General features: G+C 37.7%; 1 pseudogene; it reads right to left on the bottom strand.

The window, feature by feature from the left end:
* LOC130977898 (pentatricopeptide repeat-containing protein At2g15690, mitochondrial-like) overlaps positions 1 to 15285 on the bottom strand; it is a 65721-nt pseudogene extending 50436 nt beyond the window's left edge.
* Positions 15286 to 21745: the final 6460 nt, after the last annotated feature.

Below are 21745 nucleotides of genomic sequence, written 5' to 3'. Positions count from 1 at the left end.
GTGATTTTTTCCAATTCGCGCGCACACGTCAGCCATGCGTGCGCGTCGCTGTCCGCTGGTTGTCTCCTTTATTTCTTATGCTCCTTCCCTTTTTGCAAGTTTTCTCTCTATTCTCTAAGCCATTCCTGCCCTATGAAGCCTAAAACACTTAACACACGGATCACGACATCGAATGGTATAAAGGAGAATTAAAATACGCAATAAAAAGATCTCTAGGAAGCAAGTTTTCAATCATGGAACAGTTTTGGGAAGGAATTGTAAATTCATGCAAATCATATGAATAAGTGGGCAAGAATTTGATAAAAACCACTCAATTAAACACAATATAAACCATAAAATAGTGGTTTATCAATTATTTCTACCTTCTCCTCTTGTTGCACTTCTTGCTTTAACTCTTCTTCTCCACCTTGGAGCTTCAAGTTTACTCCCTCACTAAGCTCTTTGGTTGCCTCTCCATATTCATCAATGGGAGTGCCTTGATCACGCAAGCTTAGGTGGGATGAGAACATGTTGCTAACGACTTCCGCTACCATAGCAACCTTGGCTATTACCTCCTTAAACTTTTTTTTCATCCTCCTCTTGTTGCCATAGGATACGAGATTCAAGATCTCTTAGTTCTAGCATGAGGGCTTCATCGGGATGTAGTGGTGGAAGAGAGGGTGATGAGCGGATAATTTATACGCTTTTTGGCATTGTTTTTATATAGTTTTTAGTAAGTTTGAGCTACTTTTAGGGATGTTTTCATTAGTTTTTATGTTAAATTCACATTTCTGGACTTTACTATGAGTTTGTGTGTTTTTCTGTGATTTCAGGTAAATTCTGACTGAAATTGAGGGATTTGAGCAAAACTCTGAAAAAGGCTGACAAAAGGACTGCTGATGCTGTTGGATTCTGACCTCCCTGCACTCGAAATGGATTTTCTGGAGCTACAGAGCTCCAATTGGCGCGCTCTCAACGGCGTTGGAAAGTAGACATCCAGGGCTTTCCAGCAATATATAATAGTCCATACTTTATTCGAAGAATGACGACGCAAACTGGCGTTGAACGCCAAGTACACGCTCCTTTCTGGAGTTAAACGCCAGAAAAACGTCATAATCCGGAGTTGAACGCCCAAAGCACATCATAACTCGAAATTCAACTCCAAGAGGAGCCTCTGCTCGTGGATAAATCAAGCTCAGCCCAAGCACACACCAAGTGGGCCCCGAAAGTGGATTTATGCATCAATTACTTACTCATGTAAACCCTAGGAGCTAGTTTATTATAAATAGGATGATTTACTAATGTATCAATCATCTTTTGATCTCAGTTTTATTTTATTCTTCATCTTAGGAGATCATTGATCACGTTTAGGGGGCTGGCCATTCGGCCATGCCTGAACCTTCTTTTATTTATGTATTTTCAACGGTGGAGTTTCTGCACACCATAGATTAAGGGTGTGGAGCTCTGCTGTACCTCAAGTATTAATGAAGTTCTATTTTCTTTTATTCAAATCTCTCTTATTCTTATTCCAAGATATTCATTCGCACCCAAGAACATGATGAATAATGATGAGTAATAACCCTCATTATTATTCTCACTCATGAACGCGCGTGATTGACAACCACTTTCGTTCTACATGCAACACAAGCTTGAATGTGTATCTCTTAGATTCCCCAACAGAATCTTCGTGGTATAAGTTAGATAGTTGGCGGCATTCATCTGGATCCGGAAAGTCCAACCTTGTCTGTGGTGTTCCGAGTAGGATCCTGGGAGTCCGGAAAGTCTCACCTTGTCTGTGGTATTCCGAGTAGGATTCCGTTCATGAATGACTGTGACGTGCTTCAAACTTTAACCTGCTGGGCGTTAGTGACAAACGCAAAAGAGGGATTCTATTCCAGTAGGAGCGGGAACCAACCGGTGATTGGCCGTACTGTGACAGAGTGCGTGCATAGCTTTCACTGCGAGGATGGGATGTAGCTATCAACCATGGGTGATGCCTCCAGACTGGTTAGCTGTGCGAGTGACAGCCGTGCAGGTTATTTCCCCGAGAGGAATGAAAGTAGCCACAGCTGATAGTGAACCCCTATACAAAGCTTGCCATGGAAAGGAGTAAGAAGGATTGAGTAGAGGGAATAGGAGAGCAGGCGTCCGAGAGCTCTACAGCATCTCCATTCCGCTTATCTGAGATTCCTACCAATGAATCTACATAAGTATTTCTATCCCTTTTATTATGTATTTTCTTTTTATTTTATATTTTCAAACCCATAAACCTTTAATCCTCCTGACTGAGATTTACAAGGTGACCATAGCTTGCTTCATACCAACAATCTCTGTGGATTCGACCCTTACTCACGTAAGGTATTACTTGGACGACCCAGTACACTTGCTGGTTAGTTGAACGGAGTTGTGAATTCCACCAGAGCCATAATTAGAACATTGATCACAAATGATACAAGAATTTGAATCACAATTTCGTCCACCAAGTTTTTGGCGCCGTTGCCGGGGAACAATTAATTTCGAACAACAATTCAAACAATTGTTTCCAACCCACAATGGTGCCAAGTTTTTAATCCGGCAACAACACCAAGTTTTTGGCGCCGTTGCCGGGGATTGTTCGAGTATGGACAACTGACGGTTCATCTTGTTGCTCAGATTAGGTAATTTTCTTTTTCAAAAATCTTTTTCAAAATTTTTCTTTTATTTTTCGTTTTTCAAAACCTTATTTTCGAAAATATTAAATAAAAATCCAAAAAAATTAGAAAATCATAAAATCCAAAAATATTTTGTGTTTCTTGTTTGAGTCTTGAGTCAAATTTTTAAGTTTGGTGTCAATTGCATGCTTTTAAAAATTTTTCTTGCATTTTTCGAAAATCCCATGCATTCATAGTGTTCTTCATGATCTTCAAGTTGTTCTTGATAAGTCCTCTTGTTTGATCTTGATGATTTCTTATTTTGTATTGTTGTTGTTTTTCATGTGCATTTTTGCATTCATATTTTTCATACATTAAAAATTTCTAAGTTTGGTGTCTTGCATGTTTTCTTTGCATCAAAATTTTTCAAAAATATGTTCTTGATGTTCATCATGATCTTCAAAGTGTTCTTGGTGTTCATCTTGACATTCATAGCATTCTTGCATGCATCTTGTGTCTTGATCCAAAATTTCCATGTTTTGGGTCATTTTTGTGTTTTTCCTTAAAAATTCAAAAATCAAAAATATCTTTTCCTTATTTCCCTCCACAATTTCGAAATTTTGGGTTGACTTGGTCAAAAGATTTTTAAAATTAGTTGTTTCTTACAAGTCAAGTCAAAATTTCAATTTTAAAAATCTTATCTTTTTCAAAATTATATCTTTTTCAAAATTTTTTATTTATTTTCGAAAATTTCAAAAATATTTTTCAAATATTTTCAAATTCTTTTTCTTATCTTTATATGTAATTTTCGAAAATTCACTAATAATTAATGTGATTGGTTCAAAAATTTGAAGTTTGTTACTTTCTTGTTAAGAAAGGTTCAATCTTTAAGTTCTAGAATCTTATCTTGTAGTTTCTTGTTAGTGAAGTAAATAATTTCAAAATTTTTTTGAATTAAATCTTTTTATCTTTTATCTTATCTTTTTCAAAAAAAAAAAAAAATTTTATCTTTTTCAAAAATTTTATCTTTTTCAAAATTTAATTTTAAAATATCTTATCCAACTTACTATCTTCTTATCTTTTTAAATTTTGATTTCAAATCTTTTTTTCAATCAACCAACTAACTTTTTGTTTGTTTCTTATCTTTTTCAAAACCACCTAACTACTTTTTCCTCTTCTATTTTCGAAAATATCTCTCTCTTTTTCAAAAAGTTCTTTTTAATTAATTAATTGTTTCATGTTTTAATTTTAATTACATTTTATCTCTAATTTTCGAAAATCACTAACTCCTTTTCAAAATTATTTTCGAAATTTCTCTTCTCTCTTCCTCTTCTATTTAATTATTTAATTACTAACACTTCTATTCACCCCTCTTCATCAAAAATCCGAATCCATTCCTCTTCTTCTACCCCTTTCTTTTTCTACTAACATAAAGGAATCTCTATACTGTGACATAGAGGATTCCTTCTTTCTTTTTTTTGTGTTCCCTTTTTCTTTCATATGAGCAGGAACAGGGACAAAGGCACTCTTGTTGAAGTTGATCCAGAACCTGAAAGGACTCTGAAGAGAAAATTAAAAGAAGCTAAATTACAACAATCCAGAAGCAACCTTTTAGAAAATTTCGAACAAGAGGAAGAGATGGCCGAAAATAATAATAATAATGCAAGGAGAATGCTTGGTGACTTCACAAAGCCAACATCCAAGTTTGATGGAAGAAGCATCTCCATTCCTGCCATAGGAGCCAATAACTTTGAGCTTAAGCCTCAACTAGTTGCATTGATGCAACAAAACTGCAAGTTTTATGGACTTCCATCTGAAGATCCTTATCAGTTTTTAACTGAGTTCTTGCAGATCTGTGACACTGTAAAGACAAATGGAGTTAATCCTGAAGTCTACAGACTCTTGCTTTTCCCTTTTGCTGTAAGAGACAGAGCTAGAGTATGGTTGGATTCACAACCCAAGGATAGCCTGGACTCATGGGATAAGCTTGTCACTACATTCTTAGACAAGTTCTTTCCTCCCCAAAAGCTGAGCAAGCTGAGAGTGGATGTTCAAACCTTCAAACAAAAAGATGGTGAATCCCTCTATGAAGCTTGGGAAAGATACAAGCAGCTGACCAAGAGATGTCCATCTGACATGTTTTCTGAATGGACCATATTAGATATATTCTATTATGGTCTCTCTGAATTTTCGAAAATGTCATTGGACCACTCTGCAGGTGGATCTATTCACCTGAAGAAAACGCCTGAAGAGGCTCAAGAACTCATTGACATGGTTGCAAACAACCAGTTCATGTACACCTCTGAAAGGAATTCCGTGAACAATGGGGTACCTCAGAAGAAAGGAGTTCTTGAAATTGATGCTCTGAATGCCATATTGGCTCAGAACAAAATGTTGACTCAACAGGTCAACATGATCTCTCAGAATCTGAATGGATTGCAACATGCATCCAATAGTACTAGAGAGGTAGCTTCTGAAGAAGCTTATGATCCTGAAAACCCTGCCATGGCAGAAGTTAATTACTTAGGTGAACCTTATGGAAACACCTATAACTCATCATGGAGAAATCATTCGAATTTCTCCTGGAAGGATCAACAAAAACCCCATCAAGGTTTTAACAATGGTGGACGTGCAAGGCTGAATAATAGTAAGCCATATCCATCATCTTCTCAGCAACAGACAGAGAACTCTGAACAAAACAATTCTAATTTAGCCAACATAGTCTCTGATCTGTCAAAGGCCACTTTCAGTTTCATGAATGAAACCAGATCTTCCATTAGAAATCTGGAAGCACAAGTGGGCCAGCTGAGTAAGAAAGTTATTGAAACTCCTCCCAGTATTCTCCCAAGCAATACAGAAGAGAATCCAAAAGGAGAGTGCAAGGCCATTGATTTAATCAAAGTGACCGAATGCACTAGGGAGGAGGAGGACGAAAATCCTAAGGAGAAAGACCTCCTGGGACGTCCTTCAAGCATGAAGGAGTTTCCTATTAAGGATCCAGAGGAATCTGAGGCTCATCTAGAGACCATAGAGATCCCATTAAATCTCCTTCTGCCATTCATGAGCTCTGAAGAATATTCATCCTCTGAAGAGGATGAAGATGTGATTGGAGAGCAAGCTGCTCTATATTTAGGAGCTATCATGAAGCTGAATGCCAAACTGTTTGGTAATGAGACTTGGGAAAGTAAACCTCCCTTACTCATTAGTGAACTAGACACTTGGATTCAGAAAACTCTACCTCAAAAGGAACAAGATCCTGGCAAGTTCTTAATACCTTGTACCATTGGCACCATGAGCTTTGAAAAAGCTCTATGTGATCTGGGGTCAGGGATAAATCTTATGCCACTCTCTGTGATGGAGAAGCTGGGAATCATTGAGGTACAACCTGCCTTGTTCTCATTACAATTGGCAGATAAGTCCATAAGACAAGCTTATGGATTAGTAGAGGACGTGCTAGTAAAGGTTGAAGGCCTTTACATCCCTACTGATTTCATAATCCTAGATACTAGGAAGGAAGATGATGAATGCATCATCCTAGGAAGACCTTTCCTAGCCACAGCAGGAGCTGTGATAGATGTCAACAGAGGTGAGTTAGTCCTTCAATTGAATGGGGACTACCTTGTGTTTCAAGCACATGGCCATCCCTCTATGACAAAAGAGAGTAAGCATGAAGAGCTTCTCTCAGTTCAGAGTCAAGAAGAGCCTCCACAGTTAAACTCTAAGTTTGGTGTTGTGAGGCCACAACCAAACTCTAAGTTTGGTGTTCAAACCCCATATCCAAACTCTAAGTTTGGTGTTGGGAACACTACACACTAAATTGACCTGATCACCATGTGGCTCCATGAGAGCCACTGTCAAGCTATTGACATTAAAGAAGCGCTTGTTGGGAGGCAACCCAATTTTATTTATCTAATTCTATTTTATTTTGTTTCTTTGTTATTTTTGTGTTTCATTAGGTACATGATCATGAGGAGTCACGAAAAAATCAAAAAAATTAAAAACAGAGTCAAAAACAGAAGAAAAAAAAATTTTTCACCCTGGGGACGCACGGGCTGGCGTTCAACGCCCAGAAGGTGCATCTGGCCGGCGTTCAACGCCAGAACAGAGCACCATTCTGGCGTTGAACGCCCAAAACAAGCAACAACCTGGCGTTTAACGCCAGGATGCGCACACAGAGGACAATCTGGCGCTGAACGCCAGAAACAAGCATGAAACTGGCGTTCAACGCCAGAATCATGCATAACATGGGCGTTTAACGCCCAGAACTAGCATCAATGGGCGTTTGAACGCCAGAATGATGCATCAAGGCATGTTACATGCCTATATGGTGAAGGAATGGTATTTGTTTTCACCTCAGGATCTGTGGACCCCACAGGATCCTCACCTTAGGATCTGTGGACCCCACAGGATCCCCACCTACCACATTTCTTTTAATCCTAATCACATTCTTCTAATCCAAATCTCATTCTCAATGTCACACTTCCCAAAAACCTTCACCTATCACCTCAATTCCTCTTCCCCATTCACCATTCACATCAACCCCTCTTCCCCATACACCCCACCTACCCCCACTACTTTCAAATTCAATTTCCCACCCTTTCCCACCCAATATGGCCGAACCTATACCCTCCCCCCTCCCTATAAATACCCTTCTTTTCTTTTACATTTTCACACAACACAAACCCACATTCTCCCACATAACCGAACCCTCTCTTCTCCCTCTCTCCATATTTTCTTCTTCTTCTTCTACTCTTCTTTTCTTTTTGCTTGGGGACAAGCAAATTTTAAGTTTGGTGTGGTAAAAAGCCTAAGCTTTTTATTTTTCATTCACCATCAATGGCACCCAAGGCCGGAGTTTCCTCAAGAAAAGGAAAAGGGAAGGCAAAAGCTTCCACTTCCGAGTCATGGGAGAAGGAGAGATTCATCTCCAAGAGCCACCAAGACCACTTCTATGATGTTGTGGCAAAGAAGAAAGTGATCCATGAGGTCCCTTTCAAACTCAAGAAGAATGAGTATCCGGAAATCCGACTTGAAATTCAAAAAAGAGGTTGGGAAGTCATAGCCAACCCCATACAACAAGTTGGAATTTTAATGGTTCAAGAGTTCTATGCCAATGCATGGATCACTAGAAACCATGACCCAAGCATGAACCCAAGCCCAAAGAATTATCTCACAATGGTTAGGGGGAAATACTTGGATTTTAGTCCGGAAAATGTGAGGTTGGCGTTTCATTTGCCTATGATGCAAGGTGATGAACACCCCTACACAAGAAGGGTCAACTTTAACCAAAGGTTGGACCAAGTCCTTATGGACATATGTGTGGAAGGCGCCCAATGGAGAGTAGACTCCAAAGGCAAGCCAGTCCAACTAAGAAGACTGGACCTCAAGCCTGTAGCTAGAGGATGGTTGGAGTTCATTCAAAGATCCATCATCCCTACAAGCAACCGATCTGAAGTTACTGTGGATCGGGCCATCATGGTTCATAGCATCATGATTGGTGAAGAAGTAGAGGTTCATGAAGTCATAGCCAATGAACTCTACAAAATAGCTGACAAACCTTCATACATGGCACGACTAGCATTCCCTCACCTCATATGCCATCTATGTTATTCAGCCGGAGTTATCATAGATGGAGATGCCTCCATAGAAGAAGACAAGCCCATCACCAAGAAAAGGATGGAGCAAACAAGGGAAGTTCCTCACGGCCCTCAAGGAGAACAAGAGGAAGTGCATCATCAACAAATGCCTCATGGAATGCACTTTCCTCCCAACAACTATTGGGAGCAACTTAGCACCTCCTTGGAAGATTTGAGCCATAATGTGGAACAACTAAGGGTGGAACACCATGAACACGCCCTCACTCTTCAAGAAATAAGAGAAGATCAAAGAGCAATGAGGGAGGAGCAACAAAGGCAAGGAAGGGACATAGAAGAGTTGAAGAACATCATTGGTCCTTCAAGAAGAAGACGCCACTAGAGGTGGATTCATTCCTTGTTCTTTATTTCTTTCTGTTTTCGGTTTTTAATTATTATGTTTATCTATGTTTTGTGTCTTTATTTCATGATCATTAGTATGTAACCATGCCTTAAAGCTATGAATAAAATCCATTAGTCCTTCACCTCTCTTAAAAGAAAAATGTTTTAATTCAAAAGAACAAGAAGTACATAATTTTCGAAATTATTATTGAATTTAGTTTAATTATTTTGATGTGGTGACAATGCTCTTGTTTTCTGAATGAATGAATGAACAGTGCATATGTCTTTGGATCTTGTTGTTTATGAGTGTTAAAATTGTTGGTTCTTGAAAGAATGATGAACAAAGAGAGATGTTATTGATGATCTGAAAAATTCATGGAATTGATTCTTGAAGCAAGAAAAAGCAGTGAAAAAAAAAGAGTAAAAAAAAAAAAAAAAAAAGAGAAGAGATCTAAAAAGAATATATAGAAAAAGAAGGAGCAATAGAAAAAGCCAATAGCCCTTAAAACCAAAAGGCAAGGGTAAAAAGGATCCAAGGCTTTGAGCATCAATGGATAGGAGGGCCCAAGGAAATTAAATCCAGGCCTAAGCGGCTAAACCAAGCTGTCCCTAACCATGTGCTTGTGTCATGAAGGTCCAAGTGAAAAGCTTGAGACTGAGTGGTTAAAGTCGTGATCCAAAGCAAAAGAGTGTGCTTAAGAGCTCTGGACACCACTAACTGGGGACTTTAGCAAAGCTAAGTCACAATCTGAAAAGGTTCACCCAGTTATGTGTCTGTGGCATTTGTGTATCCGGTGGTAATACTGGAAGACAAAGTGCTTAGGGCCACAGCCAAGACTCATAAGTAGCTGTGTTCAAGAATCAACATGCTTAACTAGGAAAGTCAATAACACTATCCGAAATTCTAAGTTCCTAAAGATGCCAATCACTCTGAACTTCAAAGGAAAAAGTGAGATGCCAAAACTGTTCAGAAGCAAAAAGCTACAAGTCCCGCTCATGTAATTAAATTAATATTCATTGATATTTTGGACTTTATAGTATATTCTCTTCTTTTTATCCTATTTGATTTTCAGTTGCTTGGGGACAAGCAACAATTTAAGTTTGGTGTTGTGATGAGCGGATAATTTATACGCTTTTTGGCATTGTTTTTATATAGTTTTTAGTAAGTTTGAGCTACTTTTAGGGATGTTTTCATTAGTTTTTATGTTAAATTCACATTTCTGGACTTTACTATGAGTTTGTGTGTTTTCTGTGATTTCAGGTAAATTCTGACTGAAATTGAGGGATTTGAGCAAAACTCTGAAAAAGGCTGACAAAAGGACTGCTGATGCTGTTGGATTCTGACCTCCCTGCACTCGAAATGGATTTTCTGGAGCTACAGAACTCCAATTGGCGCGCTCTCAACGGCGTTGGAAAGTAGACATCCAGGGCTTTCCAGCAATATATAATAGTCCATACTTTATTCGAAGAATGACGACGCAAACTGGCGTTGAACGCCAAGTACACGCTCCTTTCTGGAGTTAAACGCCAGAAAAACGTCATAATCCGGAGTTGAACGCCCAAAGCACATCATAACTCGAAATTCAACTCCAAGAGGAGCCTCTGCTCGTGGATAAATCAAGCTCAGCCCAAGCACACACCAAGTGGGCCCCGGAAGTGGATTTATGCATCAATTACTTACTCATGTAAACCCTAGGAGCTAGTTTATTATAAATAGGATGATTTACTAATGTATCAATCATCTTTTGATCTCAGTTTTATTTTATTCTTCATCTTAGGAGATCATTGATCACGTTTAGGGGGCTGGCCATTCGGCCATGCCTGAACCTTCTTTTACTTATGTATTTTCAACGGTGGAGTTTCTGCACACCATAGATTAAGGGTGTGGAGCTCTGCTGTACCTCAAGTATTAATGAAGTTCTATTTTCTTTTATTCAAATCTCTCTTATTCTTATTCCAAGATATTCATTCGCACCCAAGAACATGATGAATAATGATGAGTAATAACCCTCATTATTATTCTCACTCATGAACGCGCGTGATTGACAACCACTTTCGTTCTACATGCAACACAAGCTTGAATGTGTATCTCTTAGATTCCCCAACAGAATCTTCGTGGTATAAGTTAGATAGTTGGCGGCATTCATCTGGATCCGGAAAGTCCAACCTTGTCTGTGGTGTTCCGAGTAGGATCCTGGGAGTCCGGAAAGTCTCACCTTGTCTGTGGTATTCCGAGTAGGATTCCGTTCATGAATGACTGTGACGTGCTTCAAACTTTAACCTGCTGGGCGTTAGTGACAAACGCAAAAGAGGGATTCTATTCCAGTAGGAGCGGGAACCAACCGGTGATTGGCCGTACTGTGACAGAGTGCGTGCATAGCTTTCACTGCGAGGATGGGATGTAGCTATCAACCATGGGTGATGCCTCCAGACTGGTTAGCTGTGCGAGTGACAGCCGTGCAGGTTATTTCCCCGAGAGGAATGAAAGTAGCCACAGCTGATAGTGAACCCCTATACAAAGCTTGCCATGGAAAGGAGTAAGAAGGATTGAGTAGAGGGAATAGGAGAGCAGGCGTCCGAGAGCTCTACAGCATCTCCATTCCGCTTATCTGAGATTCCTACCAATGAATCTACATAAGTATTTCTATCCCTTTTATTATGTATTTTCTTTTTATTTTATATTTTCAAACCCATAAACCTTTAATCCTCCTGACTGAGATTTACAAGGTGACCATAGCTTGCTTCATACCAACAATCTCTGTGGATTCGACCCTTACTCACGTAAGGTATTACTTGGACGACCCAGTACACTTGCTGGTTAGTTGAACGGAGTTGTGAATTCCACCAGAGCCATAATTAGAACATTGATCACAAATGATACAAGAATTTGAATCACAATTTCGTCCACCAGAGGGTTCATTGTTTGAGGGAAGGGTATTGTAATTGGAAGGTGGTTTATATTGGTGAAATTCTTGAGGTGGTGTGTGTGGACTTTGTGGTTCATGGAAGTATTGGTGTTGGAATGATGGTGGCTCTAGATATGGTTCATATGGTGGTTGGTATGGTGGGTATGGGTTAGGGTCATATGGAGGTGAATGGTGGTATGAGGCTTGTGAGTATGGTGGAGGGCTATATTGAGGAGGGGGTTCATATGCATATGATGATTGTGGTTGACAACCACAATGAGGATCATCACACACATTGGATTGGTATGCATCTAGATTTGAATTGTACCCATAAGAAGTCGGAGGAGGTTGTTGCCAATAAAGTTGTCCATAAGCTTGGGGCTCCTCCCACCTTTGATCTCCAAATCCTTGATGCACATCCCCATTGAAGCTTCCATTTCCTACAACATAGTTGTAACCATGCTCATAGCCAAAAGGATGAGAATTCATAGTGACGAGAGAAAATAAAAACAAAGACTAACAAGAGATAAAGAGAAACAAAATTCTACAACTAGCAAAAACTAACAAACAAACTAAAAATTAAATTATTCAAAATATATACAATAGCCAACAACATAGCACCATTGCAATTCCCGGCAACGGCGCCATTTGATGTAAGAATTTTGTCGTGTCGGTCTAGAATTTCTCAAATAAATTCTCGTTGCAAGTATAGTTCCTAAACCAACAAACAATCCTCAATAAAAAATTTGGTTTTGTCACAAGTACAAATCCCAATAAAAATTAACCGAAGTATTTAAACCTCGGGTCGTCTCACAAGGAATTGCAATGAAGTGGTCAATTATTGGCTATGAAGGAACAAGGGGGTTTGATTTTGTAATAGGACAAGAAAATAAATGACAAGAAATGTAAATCAAGCAAGCAATTAAAAGAAGCAAGTAATAAAGAGAGACGTTCATGGCAAGGGTTGAGAATATAGGCTTTCTATCCTAGTCATACAATGATTAATTCATCCACTTTAGTCAACTCCAGCAAATAGAAGAAGGTATCATGTTATCTTCACATAGGGAGAACGTCAAACAAGACTAGCTAATCATATCACAATAATAAACAAGAATTTATCTTATTACGTCATCCCCGACGATGGAAGAAGGTGTAATATTATCTTCACACTCGAAGAAAGTCTAATAAGACTAACTAATCTCAATCCAAAAGTGCTAATCACTTACTAATTGAATTAGCAAAATATTAGAGTCAATGGAAACAATATTAGCTAACAATTCTAGATCACCAACATAGGTTGGGTTTTCATGACTCAAGATTGCCTAGTTACTCTTTCCAAGCCAAGAATGCTCAAAAGTCTACTCTAACATCCAACCAAGCATTTTGTCAAACACTTGGTGGGTATAAATGGAAAGCATGGTAAATTGCAAGGAAAGATAAAATCTACCAACTACCAATTGCAAGGAAAGTAAATTCACAACTCAAATCAACAATAAAAGAACATCAAACATTAAATTGCATTAAAAGGGGTTCAAATCCAACATGAGTGCATGAGCATAAAAGAGACATGAAAGTAAAATTAACATCACAAACTAAGAGAATTAAAGTGTAGAAACAAGGAATTGTAGTGAAAACAAGATGAAATTAAGAAATTGAACCTAGATCTAAGATGAAATTTGGCCTAAGAACCCTAATTCTAGAGAGAAGAGAGAGCTTCTCTCTCTAGAAACTAAGCTACATAATGCAAAACTCCAAACAATTGCTCCTCCCTTGCCCAAGCTTGAATTCTGAATGAAATAGCATCAGAAATGAGTTGGATTTGGGCCTAGGCAGCTCAGAAATTGCCCCCAGCGTTTTCCTTTAAGTGAGTCACGTGCGAGCATCGACGCATACACGTCATGTGCGCGTACGCGTCGCCTGGCAATTTTCCTATCCACGCGTACGCGTCATGTGCGCGTACACGTCGCCATGCGACGTCACTTCTGCGCGTGCGCGCCTGGTGCGCGTGCGCGTCCATTGATGTATTCCCAATCCTTATTTCTTCTTGCATTCTCCACTTTGTATGCTTTTCTCTTCACTTCTTCCATCCAATGCTTGCCTTATGAACCTGAAATCACTAACAAACACATCAAGGCATCAAATGGAATTAAGGTGAGTTAAAATCACCAATTTAAGGGCTAAAAAGCATGTTTTTACACTTAAGCATAAAATCAGAGAGAACTATAAAACCATGCTATTTCATTGAATAAATGTAGGAAAAATTGATAAAATCCCCCGAAATAAGCACAAGATAAACTACAAAATTGGGGTTTATCAAGTTGCAGTCAATATAAAAAATAAGAAAAGACTTGAAAATTACTTTGGAAGATTTCCAAGAAAAACAAAGAGAGACTAAAAGAATATAATATAACGTTATTACCTCTGGTTCTTCCAGAACAGCATTTGCAAGGATTTGTGTAGAATCCAATCTTTGAGCTAATTCAGAATTTTTCAGCTGCAATCTGAAATTAGACTGCCTCAACACTTCTACTTCAGACTCAAGATCCCTCAGCTTTTGCAGCTTTAATTGAATATCATGATCACAGTCAACAACTTTGAATTCTTGTTCTTGTTCTTGCAATTTGGAAACTCTTTGTTGAAGAATTATGATCTGCTCCCTATTATGTTCAGCTTCATGCCTAAGTTTCTTCTGCAATAGTTCAACTTTGGCTTTTGTGGTCTAAAACTCAGCTACCACTTTTGCATGATCAGCCACCTGTTCCTGTAATCTATGATTCTCTGAGTGTAAGGTCTGAACCTTTAGACTAAACATCTTTGCCTCTATATTACTTTTCTTCAATCTATTGTGCAGTTCCTTCACTGCTTTTTCTTGCTCTCTAAGACCACAGCACTCAAGAAGTTGAACCTCAAGACTACGTTACCTTTCTTGAAGCATTGAAATCATGTTTTTGGGTTTTGTTACCTCTTTTTCATAGTCATCCTTCTCATGACTTATACATCTATCCTGTCAGTGGTGGCTCCAAATTATACTTCTTTCATAAGATTCTGAAATTCAGGAAGGAGTAACTCATTCTTATCTCTATTTTGTTCACTGCTATGAGAGATACCTATTGTTGAATTGTTATAGATCACCCTGTTGATGCATGTATCTTCCTGCTATAAGAAAAATTCATAACTATCTAGGAGGTAGTTACATCCATATAATATTTCATAAGTACAATATCCAAAATTCTGAACATTATTTGTTTCCACAACTAATCTTAAGGCTCAGGCAAGAATCTAGCTAGCTAGCTCCAAAGTCTATTTAGTAGATTTTAGATTTTATGATTGACTAGTAATTACAATAAGATATAAAGTATTTTGAATGCACTATGGTGACACTATTATTTTCATACTGCAGGATATAGATTGTATGCCAATGTATCCATTTGAAAATATGCCTACATCTATGGCAAGACAGAACATTGCTCATTGTAGAATAAACGAGGACTTTAATGAGCTCCATCTTAATGAAAAACTGAAACAAGAAATTATTACTGATCACACAATATTGTCTCCTAGTGATAATATAGATACTACCAAAGGTCTTCACATATTGCCCACTAAGCATGGAAGCAGTACTTTATTAAATCAGGTACAATTTTTTATTGAAATGGCATTTCAAATTATAATCTGTTAAGATGGTGATGATTTGATTGTTTCATGTTCTTCAAAGTTCAAATCCAAGATGTAAAATAAATTGGTTAAGTATTTAAATTTTTGCTAAAAACTTACCAAAAGAATGTTTAACCCCATCTTTTCTTGTCTCTTTAGAATTTATTTATTCTTCTTCTCACGCATACATATCCAGATTAGAGCTAGTTTGTTCATCAATTTGTGAAACTAAAAAATTATAATTTAAAAAATAGAAAATTTCAGATTGCAGGATGAATAGATTGACTAGGAAAAAAATGCGGAAAATTTTTGAGGCACTTGTCTCCGAATCTATATATGGTGATGCCTGTAGTTTGGTTGAATATTGCTGTTGTATATTCTTGTCAGGAGATGGTGCTGATATTCATCTTTTTCATAAGGTTAGTCTCTGCTTGTTCTTTGAAAGGTTAGTGACGACAACTTTGTCATTGATGCATGTGAACTGAAGGTAAATTCGTTTTATTACACCAAAAACTAACATCTTAAACTTGATTCATTTATGTATCTCCAAATAAAGCATTTACTCCTTGAACTTTTAGACAAGACTTGAGCATATCCCTGAGAGGATTGTGTTGATATTTGAGGCTGCGAATACAGAGAAACCTTCCGTCGTTACAAATACTCTCTATGTTGGTGGAGCATTGGCTGCAAGATCTATATACACGTTGCAACGCTTGGGAATCACACATATATTGTGTTTGTGTACTGACAAAATTGGACAGGCCGATTCTCAGTTTCCTGATCTATTTACATATAAAAATTTCTATGTAAGTCGTATTATCATGTCTCACCCAACGGTATTTGTTTGTTCCATGTTAATGCTAACGTCGAAATCTCCTCGCTTAATCATTTTATTTATTAAGTTATGTCAGTGATTTAACTCTTATATTTGTCCTGTTCTTGCTCATTGAAAACAGGTGAGTGACAATGAAGATTGTAACATCAACAGTATATTTAAAGAAGCTAGTGATTTTATAGATTATGTTGAGCAGATAGTTCAGAGAGTTTTAGTTCATTGTTTTGAGGGGAGAAGCAGAACTCTTATTCTGGTTCTTGCTTACTAAATGCCCAGAAAGTAAGTAAAAGAGATTTAAAATTATGCAATCTTGTTAAATAGTTAAAATAGTTAAATGTTTTTGAATCTTAATAGCTAATTATATATTATACTCCTTTTCAGAATATATGTCATTTTGAAACTTGGCACACTAACAAATCAGTGTAATTTATATCAATATATAGGAAGTTCACTCTACTAGAAGCATGGAACACACTGAAACGAGTACACCGCCGAGCACAGCCAAACGACGGTTTTGCCAAGATCTTACAGGAACTGGATAAAAAGCTGAATGGAAAGGTTTCTATGGAGTGGCAGCAACGAAAACCAACGGTGCAAGTTTGCCCATCTGCAGCAAGAATGCCGGATTAAGCAGCAGCTCACTTAAGCCCCATCTCCAGAAGTTGCATATAAAGCTGTCATCCGGAAGTGTATACAGTGCCATGACAATGAAAATACAGAATGCACTGACGGCTTTGAAGGTTAGCCGCAGCGGCAGTGTTAGCCCGACACAGAGGCAGTCTCAGTCAATGATAGATGAATAGATTACTCTAGCAAGACATGAAGAAAGGTTACTCAACTCTGTTGGCTTTTCATTGTAGTTTCTCTTTTTTTTTATTCCAAGTGTAAAGTAGAAAAAGGGCTTTGTTAATTATCTGGTTATAGGACAAAAGTATATATTTTTATTGTCGACTTATCCTTAAAGGATAATCTTTCATTTGTTTAAAACTCCTCTATAAAACCCAGACATCCAACACTTGTCCATCATATCCACTCAAAGCATATGCAACACAAAACATACACAAGAAACCAGTTCATCAAATTGGTCATAATTGTTTATATTGGATCAGATTTTGGTACGGTTAGAGCCACTTTAATCTGCTGGATTGTCTGGCAGTAACAAATTATTTTATTGAATTAGAGGTCTGACAGTCACAACTACTTCACCATTCCATGATTTAGTTACCTTCTCTTATTTAATTTGTTGGCCATCATGATGTTCCCCACATACGCCTCTCATCATGAAATTTTTTCCCCATAGAAGATAGATCACACAAATTGAGGCAGCAACAATTATGTACACTTTTTTTTAAATAATAATCACTACAAATATATATGTTGCTGCCTCAATTTACTAAGTATTATTGCCATAAGGTTGTCACTTGCCAAAGTATATCCATCTATCTATTTATGATATATTAAATCAGAACTGGCAATCGATAATATATTCCTTAAAATTAAACTAAATGCATAACTCCTTTCATGAAAATCGATAACTCCATCTGTTTCAGTCCCAAATTATGGAGTAATGGTGAAGATTGGTGATGCACATTGAACTCCCCCTCTTTGGATCTGCTAGGATTACTGTGATTCTTTTTATTACCATTCTCCATCCTATACCCAACATGCTCCTCTTGCGTATCATCTGCAAAAAGACAGTCCAACTTTAGCAGTTTCCTCTACACAATTATTGGGAGCAACTCAACACCTCTTTAGGAGATTTGAGCTCTAATATGGAGCAACAAAGGATGGAACACCAAGAGCACTCCATTATCCTCCATGAAATTAGAGAGGACCAAAGAACAATGAGAGAGGAGCAACAAAGGCAATGAAGAGATATTGAGGAGCTAAAGCACTCCATAGGGTCTTCAAGAGGAAGAACTAGCCACCGTCACTAAGGTGGACCCGTTCTTTAATTTCCTTGTTATTTGTTCTTCTGTTTTTTGTTTCCTATGCTTTATGTTTTGACTATGTTTGTGTCTTCATTACATGATCATTAGTGTTTAGTGTCTATGTCTTAAAGCTATGAATGTTCCATAAATCTTTCACCTTTCTTAAATGAAAAATGTTTCTATTTACAAAAGAACAAGAAGTATATGAATTTTGAATTTTATCTTGAAATTAGTTTAATTATTTTGATGTGGTGGCAATACTTTTTATTTTCTGAATGAATACTTGAACAGTGCATATTTTTTATAGTGATATTTATGAATGTTAAAATTGTTGGCTCTTGAAAAAATAATGAAAAAAGAGAAATGTTATTGATAATATGAAAAATCATAAAATTGATTCTTGAAGTAAGAAAAAGTAGTGAAAAACACAAAGCTTGCGAAAAAAATGGCGAAAAATAAAGAAAAAAAGCAAGCAGAAAAAGTCAATAACTTTTTAAACCAAAAGGCAAGAGCAAAAAGCCAGTAACCCTTTAAACTAAAAGTCAAGGGTAAAGAGGATCCAAGGCTTTGAGCATCAGTGGATAGGAGGGCCCAAAGGAATAAAATCCTGGCCTAAGCGGCTAAATCAAGGTGTCCCTAACCATGTGCTTGTGTCATGAAGGTCCAAGTGAAAAGCTTGAGACTGAGTGGTTAAAGTCGTGATCCAAAGAAAAAAGAGTGTGCTTAAGAACTCTGGGCACCTCTAACTGGGGACTATAGCAAAGCTGAGTCACAATCTGAAAAGGTTCACCCAGTTATGTGTCTGTGGCATTTATGTATCCGGTGGTAATACTGGAAAACAAAATGCTTAGGGTCATGGCCAAGACTCATAAGTAGCTGTGTTCAAGAATCAACATAATAAACTAGGAGAATCAATAACACTATCTGAATTCTGAGTTCCTATAGATGCCAATCATTCTGAACTTCAAAGGATAAAGTGAGATGCCAAAACTATTTAAAAGCAAAAATCTACTAGTCCCGCTCATCTAATTAGAACTAAGCTTCATTGATATTTTAAAATTTATTGTATATTCTCTTCTTTTTATCCTATTTTGTTTTTGGTTGCTTGGGGACAAGCAACAATTTAAGTTTGGTGTTGTGATGAGCGAATAATTTATACGCTTTTTGGCATTATTTTTACACAGTTTTTAGTATGTTTTAGTTACTTTTTAATATATTTTTATTAGTTTTTATGTAAAAATCATATTTCTGGACTTTACTATGAGTTTGTGTGTTTTTCTATAATTTCAGGTATTTTTTGCCTGAAATTGAGGGACCTGAGCAAAAGTCTGATTCAGAGGCTGAGAAAGGACTGCAGATGCTGTTGGATTCTGACCATCCTGCACTCGAAGTGGATTTTCTAGAGCTACAGAAGCCCAATCGGTGCGCTCTCAATTAAGTTAGAAAGTAGACATCTTGGGCTTTCCAGAAATGTATAATAGTCTATTACTTTGTCCGAGATTTGACGGCCCAAACTGGCGTCCAAACGCCCACTAGAGACCCTTTTCTAGCGTTAAACACCGAAATTGGCACCAGAACTTGAGTTAAATGCCCAAACTAGCATCCAAGCTGGCGTTTAACTCTAAGAATGTCCTATGCATGTGAAAGCTTCAAAGCTCAATCCAAATACACACCAAGTGGGCCCCGGAAGTGGATTTCTGCACTATCTGCACTTAGTTACTTATTTTCTGTAATTCCTAGTAACTAGTATAGTATAAATAGCACTTTTTACTATTGTATGAGGGGACTGATGCCATTTTTCACATTTGGAAGGCTGGCCATTCGGCCATGCCCTGACCTTTTTCTCTTATATATTTTCCAACGGTGGAGTTTCTACACCTCATAGATTAAGGTGCGGAGCTCTGCTATTCTTCATGAATTAATGCAAGTACTATTGTTTCTCTTTCAATTCACGCTTACTTCTTCTCCAAGATATACTCTCGTTCTTAATTCAGTTAAGTCAGAATGAAGGGGTGACTCGTGACAATTACGCACTATCTTCGTTACTCGCTTAGCCAAGATCTGCGTGCCTGACAACCACAAGTGGTCTACATGATGTTTAACGTAGTCATTGGACGACAGCTGGAGTATAATCTCTTGGGTCTCTAATCCACAGATTTGACTCGCCTCTCCTGACAACAGAGCATTCGAATCCGTAAGATTAGAACCTTCGTGGTATAGGCTAGAACCAATTGGCAGCATTCCTGAGATCCAGAAAGTCTAAACCTTGTCTGTGGTATTCCGAGTAGGATTTGGGATGGGATGGCTGTGACAAGCTTTAAACTCGCGAATGTTGGGCGCAGTGATAATGTGCAAAAGGATAAAGAGATCCTATTCCGACACAAGTGAGAACCGACAGATGATTAGCCGTGTGGAAACTGTACCTGGACCATTTTCACTGAGAAGACGGATGGTAGCCATTGACAATGATGATCCACCAACATACAGCTTGCCATGGAAGGGAGCACGCATGATTGGATGAAGACTGACGAACTGATTTCTATCGGTAAAGAAATTCACAAATCTAATCACGTTGTAAGTATAGTTTCTAAACCAACAGAGAATCCTTTTGTACAAAAGTTTTGTTTGTCACTTAAGCAAACCCAATAAAAATAAATAACCGAAGTATTCAAACATCGAGTCGTCTTCTCAAGGAATTGCAGGGAGGTATGATTTATTATTGGTTATGGTAAAAGATATATTTTTGGGTTTCTGAAATAGAGAACAAGTAATTTAAATAGCAAGAAAAATAAATTAATAATTATGAAAATCTCATGGCAAGGTATGAGAACTGGAAGTCCTATCCTAGTTATCCTTATCAATTGTGATGAGAATTGGCTTTTTCTCCCACTTGGTCAACCTCTAACTATGAAGGTATGTTAAGTGGATAAATCAATTTGATTCCTCAAGTCCTAGTCTTTCCCTTGGAAAGGCTAGAGTTAGTGGAATGCAAATTAATTAGCAAGAAATTCCAATTTTCAGTCAACACCTCGAGTTTGATAACTCAAGCGTCACCAATTACTTAACCAAAGCCAAAAGGGAAAATTCTAAATTAAATTGAAAACATCATAAATAGAATAAAGAAATCATAAGTCTGAAATACCTCAAATTGAATTAATAAAGATATCAAATATAACATGGAAAAGTTCATAAATTAAATTGGGAAAATAGATAAAAAGAACATTGAACCTGAAATGAAGAAATCATAGCCTAATCCTAATAGAAATCTTAAATCCTAATCCTAATCCTAAATCCTAAGAGAGAGGAGAGAACCTCTCTCTCTAAAAACTACATCTAAATTATGAAAAGTGAATTATGAGTCGTCCCTCTTCATTCCTTCACTTTGCAGCCTTTAATCTATGTTTTTTGGGCTTGAAACTGGGCCGGAAATAGCCCAGAAATCGCTGGAGACAAAATCTGCCACGCTGATTTTCGTCAATGCGATGCATCCGCGTGGAGCACGCGTTCGCGTCACCTAACTGTATGGCCAGTATGCTAAATTATATATCAAATCGAAGCTCCGAACATTAGTTTTCCAACGCAACTGAAACCGCATTATTTGGACCTCTATAGCTCAAGTTATGACCATTTGAGTGCGAAGAGGTCAGCTGGACAGCTTAGCAATTTCTTCAAGTTCTTGTATTCTTTCCACTTTTGCATGCTTCCTTTCCATCCTCTGAGCCATTACTACCCTATAAACTCTGAAATCACTTAACACACATATCAAGGTATTGAATGGTAATAAGAGATGATTAAAATACACAAATTAAAGACTCTAAGAAGCAAGTTTTCAATC

Source organism: Arachis stenosperma, chromosome 1, assembly GCF_014773155.1.
Source record: "Arachis stenosperma cultivar V10309 chromosome 1, arast.V10309.gnm1.PFL2, whole genome shotgun sequence".
NCBI classification, from domain to species: Eukaryota; Viridiplantae; Streptophyta; class Magnoliopsida; order Fabales; family Fabaceae; genus Arachis; species Arachis stenosperma.
Note: the sequence above shows the minus strand (reverse complement) of the source record. Positions and strands in the feature narration are given on the sequence as shown.